This window comes from Sphaerodactylus townsendi, linkage group LG01, assembly GCF_021028975.2.
Source record: "Sphaerodactylus townsendi isolate TG3544 linkage group LG01, MPM_Stown_v2.3, whole genome shotgun sequence".
NCBI lineage: Eukaryota > Metazoa > Chordata > Lepidosauria > Squamata > Sphaerodactylidae > Sphaerodactylus > Sphaerodactylus townsendi.
This window is the reverse complement of record NC_059425.1, coordinates 81,017,220-81,030,107: the sequence shown is the minus strand read 5'-3', so window position 1 is coordinate 81,030,107 and position 12,888 is coordinate 81,017,220. Positions and strand designations below refer to the sequence as shown.

The window sequence follows — 12,888 nt, the reverse complement described above, 5'->3', positions numbered from 1 at the left end:
TGGGATTTTGTCTGTTCTCCAAGAATTCTCAAAGATTATAGCAAGTAGTTCTGAGATTACTTCTGTCAGTTCTTTTAACATCCTTGAATTCATCAGGCCCTGGAGATTTGAATTCATTTAAAGTAGCCACATATTCCTGTATTACCTCTTTATCCTGTGCTGAATTTCCCCCACTGTATCTTCTGTTCCATTTCCCCCTGGTTGAGCACTGTTTTCCTTTTGGGAAAAGATGGAGGCAAAGATGGTGTTCAGTAATTCTGCCTTTTCTTGTCCCATTAGCATTCTGCCATTTTCTCCATGCAATAATCCATCCTGTCCCCCTCCCCTTTTGTTTTTGCTACAGACATAACCAAAAAAAAAGCCTTTTTTATTATTTTAAACCTCTCTGGAAAGCTTGAGCTCATTCTGAGCTTCAGCTTTTCTCCCTTTCTCCCTACACATTCTGGCTATTTGTTTGAATTCCCCTTTGGTGATTTCTGTCTTTTTCCATTTCTTGTACATGTCCCTTTTTAAATCTCAGTTCACTTGAGAGTTCTTTAGACATCCACCTTGGTTTCCTTAGACACCTCCCAATTTTCCTCCTCATTGGAACTGTTTGAAATTGTGCCTTCAAGATCTCACTTTTAAGAAACTCCCATCCATCATGCACTCCCTTTCTTTTCAGTATTGTTGACCATGGGTTCATACCCAGTAGTTTGCTACGTTTACGGAAATCAGCTTTCTTAAAATCTAGAATGTTTGCCTGATTACACTTGGCATCCCCTTTCACTGCATAAAAAACTCTAGGAGAACATTGTCACACCCACCTAAGGATCCTATCCCTTCCACCTCATTAATCAGGTCATCATTACTGGTTAGGAGCAGATCTAAAATAGTCAATTCCCTTGTTGCCTCTTCCACCTTTTGGACCAGGAAATTGTGTGCAAGGCAAGTAAGGTGTTCATTGGACCTTATAGTCTTGGCAGAGTTTGACTCCCAACAAATATCAGAATAATTGGCATCTCCCATTACTACTACTTATCTCATTTCTGAAAGATTGGTCATGTGTTCCAGGAAGGCATCATCCAGCTGGCTGGGGGGGGGGTCTGTTATAGACCCCCACAATGAGATCGCTGTTGTTTCTCTTCCCCTTAATTTTTACACAGATGCTCTCAACCTGGCTTCCAGGATTCAAGTCATGGACCTGCTCACAGGAATAACAATCCCTGACATATAATGCTACTCATCCCACATTCCTAGATGGTCCACTTCTCTGAAATAGGTTATACCAGTGGTTCTCAACTTGGGGGTCGGGACCCCTTTGGGGGTTGAACAACCCTTTCACAGGGGTCGCCTAAGACCCACTGCATCAGTGTTCTCCATCTGTAAAATGGATAAATGTTAGAGTTGAGGGTCACCACAACTTGAGGAATTGTATTAAAGGGTTGTGGCATTAGGAACGTTGAGAACCACTGGGTTATACCCTTCAAGTTTTACATTCCAGTCACGAGACTCATTTCACCAGGTTTCAGTGATGCTTATTATATCATACTTGTTTTGCTGTGTTAAGAGTTCAACTTTGTCTTGTTTATTTCCCATGCTCTGTTCATTAATGTGGAGACATCTAAGGCCATGATTCATTCCCCCTGGCTGCTTACTTAAGATTTGTCCCCTCCAACTGTTGGTTTTTTGACTTATTGCCTCAGTTCTCTCTATAACTCTATCACTTGTTGAACTCCTGCCCGCTTGAATATTGACTCCCTGACCTGCACAACTCAATTTTAAACCCTTCTGATCAGGTTTGTGAGCCTCCTAGCAAAAGTGTTCCTACCTACCGCCATGAGTAGTCCACCTTCATGAAACTACAGGCCATGGTCCAAGAAGACAAAACATTCCTGGTGGCACCACCTGCAAAGTCAGTTCACCTCTACTCTTTCCCGCCCTGGTCCATGTCTTTCAATGGGGAGTAGAGATGAAATGACAACCTGTACATCCAGATCCTTCAACTTTCTTTCCAGAGCCTTAACATCCCTTGTAATGTACCAAAAGCTACATCTTGCTGTGCCATTTGTTCCAACATGGATCAAAAGGAAGGGACAAATGTCTGTGGGCTCGACAAGTCTTGTCAGCCTCTCTGTGACACCATGGATTTTTGCTCCAGGGAGACAGCACATCTCTTGAGACATCTTGTCAGACCTGCAAACTACGACTTCTGTTCCCCTCAACAGGGAGTTCCCTACCACCACCACATATCTCCTCTGGGGTTTTGCAGGGGTCATTCTATGGGCTGAACCTTCTGTCACTTGCACATTCTCCAAGGGCCGACTCTGTTGCTCCTGTGCCTGTTCTTTACCCGCACTGATAAGAGAAAGAACTTAAAATCTATTATTTAGCTTCAAACTAAATAGCTTCTCAGAATGCTACTTAATCCTTCTATTTTTGTGTGTCACATTCCTCCAATTGCCAACTTCCTGTGTTTGAGAGCTCCTCAGAAAGATCTCTGGTATGTTTGCCACCCAGCACTGTCTGTTCCACTCTGTCCAGGAAATCCTCATTCAGCTTATCAGGCTGAAGAGTAGATACTTGCACATCAAGCTACTGGACCTTCTCTTCCAAGAGAGCAACCGATTTGCATCTACTGCAGGTATAGCTACATCCTCCAGGGGAGGCATACCAAGCTGTTACAGGTGACAGAAGAAACTCCCTGACCATCCATATTTAGTAGTCTTAATTAGTTCAGAAACAGATCTATGGGACTCCCTTTCAAAAAGTCCCCTACTAAACTCCCCCACAAAAAATGTGTGTTAGCCCTGCCTGTTTAGTAAGCCCCTGTTCACTGAGTTCCTGGGACTGAGACCTAGTGGCTGAAGCCTCTGCCCCCAATAAAGTCTCTAACTCACCTTCTACTCTCTCCCAAAAGATTGCTCCTTACTGATAAAAACTGCCTCTCAGAGAGTACTCAAAAGAGCTGGTTGGAAGTTACATAGAGCTGGTAACTCACCAGAAGCCCCACCTCTCAGACAAGGACATGGCCAAAAAACACAGAACACCGCACACACAAACAAAAGCCCTCCTAGGACCTCAAAAAACAAACACACAGGCCCTCAAAACACACACAGTTAAATATAAGATTTTAAGGTTAATGCCCCAAAAACAGAGCTCACCTTTTGATCTCTGCCCAGTTGCATTCTGCTACCTCTCAGAGATTATGGTGTGTGCTTTAAAAACTTGAGAAAAATAAAAAACTTATTGGGACTATGAAGGTCTACAAGGGGCCTACTGTTTCTGTTCTTTTTAGTAATCAGGAACAACCTGGAATAAAAACCCCCGAACCATCTGAATCAAGCACTCTCTCAAGAGCCCATTTATCCAAAATGGCTTGGAGTTAACTCAGCTGGAACACAGAATTATCAAAAGCCCAGATAACAGCAAGACAGGATGGAATGGGGTGAACCTAAGCCTGTAACCTTGGCAAACTATTGAAAGAACCCAAGGGTCCAAAATTATGCCCCACCTCCTTCAGCACTAAACTGTGACAACTGGTCACCAAACTTAACCAGTGTAGGGGGCATATTTAGTCAAACTCCTGGTTTTGCTGTTGCAGGGTATTCCTGAAGTTTGGATCCAGCGGACCCAACCTGGATCTAGAAGTATCTTTGCTCTTATTTGTTTATCTTGTTCAACTTATTATATCTCTGTTGCTATTGTTGTTACTGCAAAAACAACCTCGAGGTAGGATATGAAAATTTAGTTAGACCATACAAACCTTGGTCCCTTTGATGAGGGATTGGGCCATCCAAATCATCTATTCACTATAAATCGTCAGGTCCTCAGTAGGAGTGTAAGTGAAGGATCAACCACACTCTTGTCTGCAGAATCATCAGAATCCTCTTCAGATTCCAGAGACATCGTTTCTCCCTCTTCCAATTCCTATTCGAGTATTGGAGCTGGGAGCCTCTTGGCTATAGTTGTCAAGGAAATGGCTGTTGTTCAGACTGACACAGATCTGACCTGGGATCATAATAATCTCCCCACTCAGCTGGGGAAGAAGGGGAAAACACCACCGGGTAATGTGGGCAGGGCACAGAATGATTTTTTTGCTCATGACTGTGCGGGTGGATTGGTGTTAACAGCTATTGAAGACACTGACTATGTTAGTTCATTCATTGTATTTTTAGGTAGTAATTTTATAGTGTTGGGTGTAGTTAGTTTGTGTAAGGCTTAGTTAGTGGTTGATATTACTTTTAAGTTAGTGCTATTTGTAAATGATGGTATTATGCTGTTATGTGATGTTTAGTGATATTCTTTGCCAGGTATACTTTTATGACTATTGTTATCTTGTTGCTTATACTGTCACATTTCATGCTATTATGCTATGTTTATTGATGTTTTTATTGGTAATGTTATGTTATTATTCTTACCATGTGAAATGTTATGATTATTGTTATTTGCTGCTTATATTGCTTATGTTTATTGATGTTCTTACTGTTTCATAATGTTATGCCTATTGATGTTTTGTTAATTGACTATGACCCATGATGTTTGCTGTTTATATTATTGTTGTTCACCGCCCTGAGCCCTACAGGGGAGGTCAGGTTATAAATCAAATAATGAAATGAAAATGAACCCAAGTGAAGTAGCTTGGATTCAGCTGGAGCAATCACTGGATCTAGTTCTGAGCATGTCACCCTCAAAAAGAGAAAGCTGAGGGGGTCTGGGAGTAGATGAAGAAGTCTTAGGTGGTTTTAAGATCCTGACAGTTTCTGGTGAAGGCTTGCGAGTCAATGTTGTCTTATTCAGTCCTGATTTGTGCTTTTACCAGTGCTTTGCCTTGAGATAAGGCTCCTTAACGGGGGCTTGGAGGTCAACCTTGGAGCCAAGGGATATTGTAATCGGGCCTGATGTTAAGTTGGTTCCAAGCACTAGTCTGACAAAACTCATTATTCAGAGGCAGAAGGTGATCCTTTAGGGGCTAGTTCTGGGGACTTTGTCTGTGCATCTGTAACCTGGATCACTTTCTCCCAAAGGGCAGCCTTCAACTTTAATGCCCTATCACTCCTAGTTTAGGGAGTGAATTGTTGGACAGCTTTACATGGGGAGACATTATGGTCGCCTCCCAGGCATAATAGGCCCAGTTTGTGTTCATCTGTCTGGGTCATTTTAGCCTTGCAGCTTTTACACTTCTTAAATAGTGCCTTCTGAGCCATTTCCTGCTGTTTTCCAGCCTACCTATGCATCAAAATCAAAGAAAGAAAAGATTCCTTTCCTACCGTTTTTCCCAAAGAGAATGGTGGCAACTGCAGAAATTAACTCAGACTGCTGAAGCAATGGGGAGATACAAGAAGGCACAACCATCTTCTAAGGCAGTGAAAAAGGAACTGCGGGAGAGAGGCACATGTCCGCTGGAGCATTTGACAGCAAGGCTGGAAAAACTATCCTGTAGTTCCAGCATACAGTGCCCCCAGAGGACTTTTTAGCTTACAACTGTTCAAAGATTGGCTTGCACATGTGCAGTTCCTATATGGGACTGCTGCACAGAAGATTGAAAATGAAGAATCCATTATCATGTTTTTAAATATCAAGAAAGCTTTTGATTGACTGGGATGGCAGTTTCCATTCCATACACTTGAACAATTCAGCATTCATGGTGATTCTTTGAATTGTATAAGACGCTTTACAGTAATTCATGACCTCACTTTGCAAGTATTCCCAACAATTTGAACAACTACCACTTACACAGCCTTCTATCTGGCAACTGCCAGAGAGTTGCAATATTCATTTCTACATATTTCTCAGCTGCACTAAAATCCAAGCTGCTCCCATTAACTGCCTAGTTAAATATCCTGTGATTCTGTAGTTATTTTATCTGCAATTTTAATTTGCTGCCTTAAAATGTGTATTAAATAATATTTTTCTCAAAACAAACGTTCCTTCTTTAGTGTATTTTAATATTTTATTTTGCCTATGTGCTATATAGACTTCCCTGAATAAATGAAATTGAATGGTAATTTGTATGCCACTATAAAATAATTTTAATAACTAATTTCAAAAATTTTTCCCTCTACAGTGATAAATGAGACAGCGATATCCCCTTTTTGCCCTGCTATTAAACAGGACACTAATTTCCTGTTTGCATGCAAGGAGTCTGGGATTTGCATTGATCATGAGAAGAACAGGGCATCGCCAGCTTGTAGCTTGATGGCCAGGAGTTGTACTGACTAGTCTTACTACATGCTGCAATTTCTAACTCTAATGTTCATCATTCCATCATCAATATTTATAAACATACTACTTATGACCCTCTGAACATGGTTTTCAGACAATATAATACACAAATGAAGCTGCCCTATATCTAATTAGTCCATCAGAATCAGTAGTGTCTATTAAGCCTGGTAGCCATTATCCAGGGTTTCAAGCAGAGGTCTTTCTTATCATCTACTGCCAGATCTTTTAAAAGGAGGTTCAAGGGACTGAACCTGGGACAGTCTATTTGCCAAGCAGATATTCCTACTGAGCCACAGCTGCAGAGGTTTATCTGGGATGGGGCATGGCATGTACCTCAGACACCAGTCCTCAAGGGGCACCAGTCCATGCCCTGCAGCCTAAGGGAGCAACTGCACCCCAAACTCCATATGGCATTTGAGGGGAGGTGCTCAGTTGAACACTGAACACAGATTCATCTGGGGTTGCCCTACTTCAAGGCTGTAGTTTACAGCTCGATCCAGTTAGGATGAGTCCAGCAACAAACTGAACACTGTGTCTGAACTGCTCCAGCTATATACTGCTGACTCCACCCCCAAAGCTCCACCTCCAATATGGTAAGGTCAAAGGCGTATCTAAGGGGGCAAGAGGGGCAGACGACCTAGACACCATTTTCATGTGCCATGTGGGAGGCCATTTGACCAGTCCTCCTGCCCTCCTGCTCAGAAGCAAGCAGGGCCCGGCAGGGTAGCAGTTGCATCAAGCAGCGGCACCCCTCCCACTTGACCCACCTGCCACCTGCAAACCCAGCCCCCAGAGTCACTCACTGCATTCTCCCATTTAAGGTAACCCATACAACCTGAGAGTCAGTAATTATCATCCTATGTGGAGAGGTACAGCAGCATTGAGATCATTCAGACCCCATTAATCCCAGTAAATACCTTGCAGGAGCTGGGGGGGGGGGTGCGAGAAGCTGAGCAGCAGATGGCAAAGCACTGGAGAGCACAGTGAGAGACATCCCAGTGGTGCTCAGAGGGGAACTTGGGTGACTTCACAGTGATGGGCTCTCCAGCATGCAATGTCTGGTAGCAATCTGCTCTCAGGGAGGACATGGGGGTGCAATGCCCAAGGTGAGCCTTGGGCTGAGGGGACAGGGTATCCGGAGTGAGCTGTGGGCACTGTTTTAACAAGACAGGCCTCTGGGTCATGCAGTGTTTGGGGGACAGGGCCAGTAGTATATAGCTGGAGCCAATCAGACCCAGTACTCAGTTTGATGCTGGGCTGAGCCTGGATGGATCAAGCTTTAAAGTGCAGGCTTGAATCCTGCAGTCTAAAGTTTGAACCTGTCTGAGCCCAACATCAGACAGGTGCATCCTGTCATGTGGTGTTTGGGGGCATAGTGCGCTGTAGTGCTTGCCCTGGGTGCCATTTTCAACAGATATGCCCCAGCACAGCTGAATCCACGGATAGATGCAAAGAACCATGAGCAGATTTTCATATATAGAATAGACAATTCCTACTTTTTGCTCTCCGGTGTGGCACATATAAAAATGCAGCTCCCTGGGTCACTAAACTCTGTGAGTCTGCAGAAGGAATGGATAAATGTGAGAACAGCCCTTTTGCTACCAGAATTTGACTTCTGATCCAACCAGAGGTTAATATGTTTTATATTTTTATTGCATAGCAAAGAAGTAGATTTCAGTGACAAAATCTTGCCTTTTGCTTCTGCTCACAGGCAAAAAGACTATAAGTGACCAGGAAACAAAAAACAAAGTTAGATTTCAGATTAGAATAAGATGTACTTGCTTTTGTAAAAAAATAGATAGATATATAAATGAAAGCATCCAAATGGGAGTCAAATGCCTCTTCCATATTGTCTTCTTTCTCTTTATGTTCTTAAAAGTTACATTTCTGAGTTAAATTTAACAAACAAGCAGAATTAATGTCTACAAATACTGATGAAGATAAATGGGAAAGCAGTATTCCTCTCTTGGGTCTCAAAGATTTATTTTCATGAATAAAAAGAAATGTAGCATTTAATAATTTCTTTATAAAATTTATTTCATCAACTTAATATCCTTCCATTTGTTTCTATCCAACATACATTTCTATTTTTCAGCAATTCAGAGAATTGTACATGTCAATAAAAACACTTAACTTTCTCCATAAAATCCTTATCTGTTGGGAGTTTTCTTTTTTCCCAGACCTTCATAAATTATTTTCACACAAGTGATAATTTAAAGAATAAAGGTCCAATGAAACTTAGGACAAGTTTCAATATAATTTAGCAAAACTGATTCAGGTGATAATTCTATCCTATACTGAATACCTCTTGAAAGCATAATTTCAATCAAGCACCAATAATTTTGTGCCCTAGTACAATTAAATCACAGTGAATGTTATCAGTGTTCTCTTCCCCACAATACCAATCATTACTGTACATTACATTTTTACAAGTCTGGCTGGAGTAAGGTGCCACAGGTGCAATATTTTGATTGCATTCTCACATAAGACAAAGCCAGTAGAAAAGGTTAAACCAACTGAAAAGAAGAATTACATGACATGTGTGCTCATCTTGTGTCTGAAAGCCACATTCCATTTTTTAAAAGAATGATTGGCTTGAACACCAAATGAAAATACATATTATATTATAAAAATCTGAAAGTGAACAAGTATGCTTATTTTAAGAAACAAGAAGGAGTTAGAAGGAATTTAAATCTACCTAGTTTGTGCTTCCTTTTTCTGGCAGTTATTAAGTTCTTAATTTGAAAACTGGTATGCCCTCGTTACTAATTTCAGATACCACAGTGTACTGTATTATTTCTTTGTTTTTAACTAAGTTGCAATATCTGTCTAACCCAACTAATTGGCTTAGATATGCCCACTACTGAAAATCCTGCCCAAATCTATATGCTTTCAAACAAGCTAAAACAAATTAGTTTTCTAGTGTGTCAAAAGCCTTTTCTACATCCAAAAACGCAAAAGTACATTATAAACATAGCATAATCACTCAGATTAAATACCTAATATTGGTTGAAGCTTTAAAACTTGTAATGGCCCAATCATTATTAATGTACCTAAAAGTTATGGAATTGTTTAGTGGTGAGAATAGTAGTTAATACTATAGGGAATTTTCTTCCATCATAAATTTTATTTAAAGTATTAGTTAATAGAACAAAGTTCCCAAAAAAAGTTGTATAATACTCTGCTGTAAATCTGTCTAATCCTAGAGCTTCATTCAACATAAGAGTTTTTACTGCATTAGCTACTTTACAAAATTTAATTGGTTCATGTAGTTTCAGCCTATCCTCCAGGTTTATCTGAGGAAAGTTGACTTTGCTTAACAAAGATTCTAATCACTTCTGGTCCTGAAACTCTGAACTCTAAAGATTAATACAATATTTTACAAACTCTTGTAAGGTTTCATCTCTAGAAGTAGTTAGAGCCATCTTGTTTCCCCACAATGGAGATTGTACCCCCTTAGCTTTGTTTCTAATAACTCTAGTTGCCAGGAACTTCCTACTATGACCACCAAAAAATTTGTCTTTTAGATCTGTTCAATATCTGAAGATTCCAACTCTCATCTTACACCTTTTAATTGCATTCTAACTATTAGCAGCAGCTGTTTTCTGGGTTTTTTTCCCTATATGAATAACAAAATGAGTGTACAAAAAATGAGTAACAAAAAATTTGCTAGCCTCCCACATAGTCATTCATTGTGTTTGTCCTAGAAAATGCATCTACCACTTGCTTGATTTTAGCATACAACCTCTTGTCATATGATTATTATCCAACCTCCAAATCTAATATTTTGATTAGATAATTTGAATTATCAGTGTAATCAGGGCATGGTATACATATTAATACTAATTTGTGATAGCATTCATTCTAGTCAACAATTTAAATACATGAAATAGTTCTATTCTGGAGAATGACTTATGTACATGAGGGGAGAAAGTGTAATCTTTTTCACCTGGGTGTGTTTTCTGCCAAAAATCTTCTGATAGTGTGTAATGGCTCTAGCAAATAGCTGCCGTAAAGTAGGTAATTACTTTTTCTTAGACCATAAATGCTATATTTCTGAGATATTTACCCTTACACATGGGCACCATTGCCATCAGGAAGTGCATCTGGACACTATCTTATGGTTTATATATTATGGTTTATATATATATTTATATCCAATATCCTGTCTCACACAGTGATCACTAGCCCATCAGTTCTTCGGAGGTCCAACAACAGGACAGAAACGCCAAGGCCTCCCCCTAATGTAGACTCTTAGCACTAGTAATCAGAAGTTTACTGTCTCTGAACATTGTGCATCAGAATGTTTTGTTATATGACGTATAAATAAATGAGCCTGAAGAGCTGTCATTGTTTATGTCATTGTCGATATGTAAACTTATCTTCACACCATTCTACAGAAATGGGAGAATTTATTTCTTCATCTGTCGCCTTCTATACTGGCTCCTATACTCAATTAAAATAAGCTTTTTAAAGCAATTATGGAATTATGAAAAGTTGGAGAGAAATTAGGCTACAATTAGAAATTAGTAGTTAACCAAGGTTGCCCCTTTGTTTATTTACATATTGCAATAGTTTACATATTTACATTTGGACCTTTACGGCACTGGCCCCGGTTTATTTACATATTGCAATAATTTACATATTTCCAATTGGACCTTTATGGCACTGGCCCCGGCCTGGTGGAACACCCTTCCTCCAGCTGTCCGGGCCCTGCGGGACCTGGGTGAGTTCCGCAGGGCTTGTAAGACTGTGTTGTTCCACCGGGCCTTTGGAGTGTCCAGCTGCTGATATGGTGCCCCCTTACTGCCCTGCCCCTAGGGCAGTTACATCAGGGTCCCCTCATATTGAGGGGTCCTGCCATCCCCCCTCATGGGGGTAGGTTTTAAATTGGGGTCGGACGCCTTTTATTATGTATTATGGTTTTTTGCTGTTTTATGAGTTTTAAGCTATTTTATGGATTACTATTAATGTTTGTTACCGCTGTTTTAAAGATTTTAGTGACTTGTTTTACCATGTTTTATGCTGTACACCGCCCAGAGCCCCTAGAGGATGGGGCGGTATACAAGTTTAATAAATAAATAAATAAAATAAATAAATAAAAATAGCTACAATAAAATTATTAGAAACTATAAAGATATTAGGATTAGGTTTTGTAGTAGCAATACTTGCACCTATACACACCCAATGGGTGTAGTCTAGTGGCTAAGAAACTAAATGAAAACTCTGGCATTCTCTAGTTTAAATCTCACCTACCCCATTTGGTCAGCAGGTGGCCTTAAGACAGAGGTGTATTTGCCTAGGAATATGGGGCACCCCATGTCCCCGTCCCCAAGTGCAACCATTCCAGTCACGTGGGAGTGCAAAATCGGCCCCTCACGTGACCAGAATGTCGTGCGAGGGAGGCGGAAGTCTGATGAGCACAGAGCCTCGTCAGACTTTGCTCTCCCTTGGCCCTGCGTCTATGCTGCCAGGGAGAGGGGAGGGAGCAGCAGCAGCCTGCGCTGGGCTAAGAACCTGGCAGGCTATTTTGGCTATTTTGGCTAATTTGGGGGGGGGGGAACAGAATAAAAATCACAGCAGCAAAAACAAAAGTACATAAAGATCTTGAAATGGTTCATGTAAGATTTAACTTCAGCTAAATAAACAAAATTAACTGTACGCATGATTACATAAGTATGTTTACCCTCCAAAGGCATTACAATCTTTTGAGCCAATGTGGTATAGTAATTAAACCATCAGACTGGGATTTGAAAGACTCAGTTCTGAAATTCCTCTCTGCCATGCCATGTCACTGGGTGTCATTGGGCCAGGCACACTATCTCAGCCTAACCTGAGAATCCAAAAACCCCCGAACAATTTGCACAAAAAATGACTAGCAGTCAAAAGACTGAATGTTTTCACCAGCGACTGAATCCACAATTTGAGTAGAATCTACATTAAGGCTATGAAACATATCACAACTCTCTCTCCTTTTTTGTGTAGTATATGGATAACCAGAGAATTCTACAGATCAACCACAATAACTGTAGTTGTGACACTCTTTGCAAAATACTGGACTTCTCTACTGACATTTTAACTTCATAGCTGTTTTGGTTGTCTAAGGGTATTAAAGTTATGAAAGTGTCTTTACCTGAATTTGACATTAATGTATCAAATTGCTAGGAAACTAATTTTAGCTTACATCAATGACTAACTTAATTCTGCATGGAAATGAACTGGTGGAATTCAAGGAGGTGGATGCACTTTACAGAACAAACAAGGAGAGTACAAAAGTGGGGTAGGCTGAGTAATCCCCACTCTGCACACATTATACAACTGAATACAGGTTGTACTCCATACCGCCCAGATGCTACAAGAACTGCTCTGACTGGCCTTTTGTTTCAGAGAAAATTCAAAATACTGTATAAGGTTCTTAACTTTAATAATAATAAAGTTCTTAACTTTAAAGAATTACATGACTTGTGGCCGGAGCACCTTTCCACACAATGTCTGGCCCACCAGCATCCTCACAAACTCTGCTCTCCCCATGCCCACAATCAGAGGTAAGGAATGTGGCAAAAACAGACAGCGGCACTTCATCAATGGAATGCCCTTCTCCTTGAAACTCACCTGGCTCGTGTATAACTCTTTCTTCATCACTTGCTGGAGCTGTTGCTGCCAACTACCACAACTCATCTAAAT

At 40.6% G+C, this 12,888-nt stretch overlaps 1 protein-coding gene across 1 annotated transcript in view; it reads right to left on the bottom strand.

Annotated features, from left to right (window-relative positions):
* Window positions 1-12,888, bottom strand: part of AKT3 (AKT serine/threonine kinase 3) — a 234,215-nt gene that overhangs the window by 177,244 nt on the left and 44,083 nt on the right. The gene's annotated exons all lie outside the window — the stretch shown is intronic.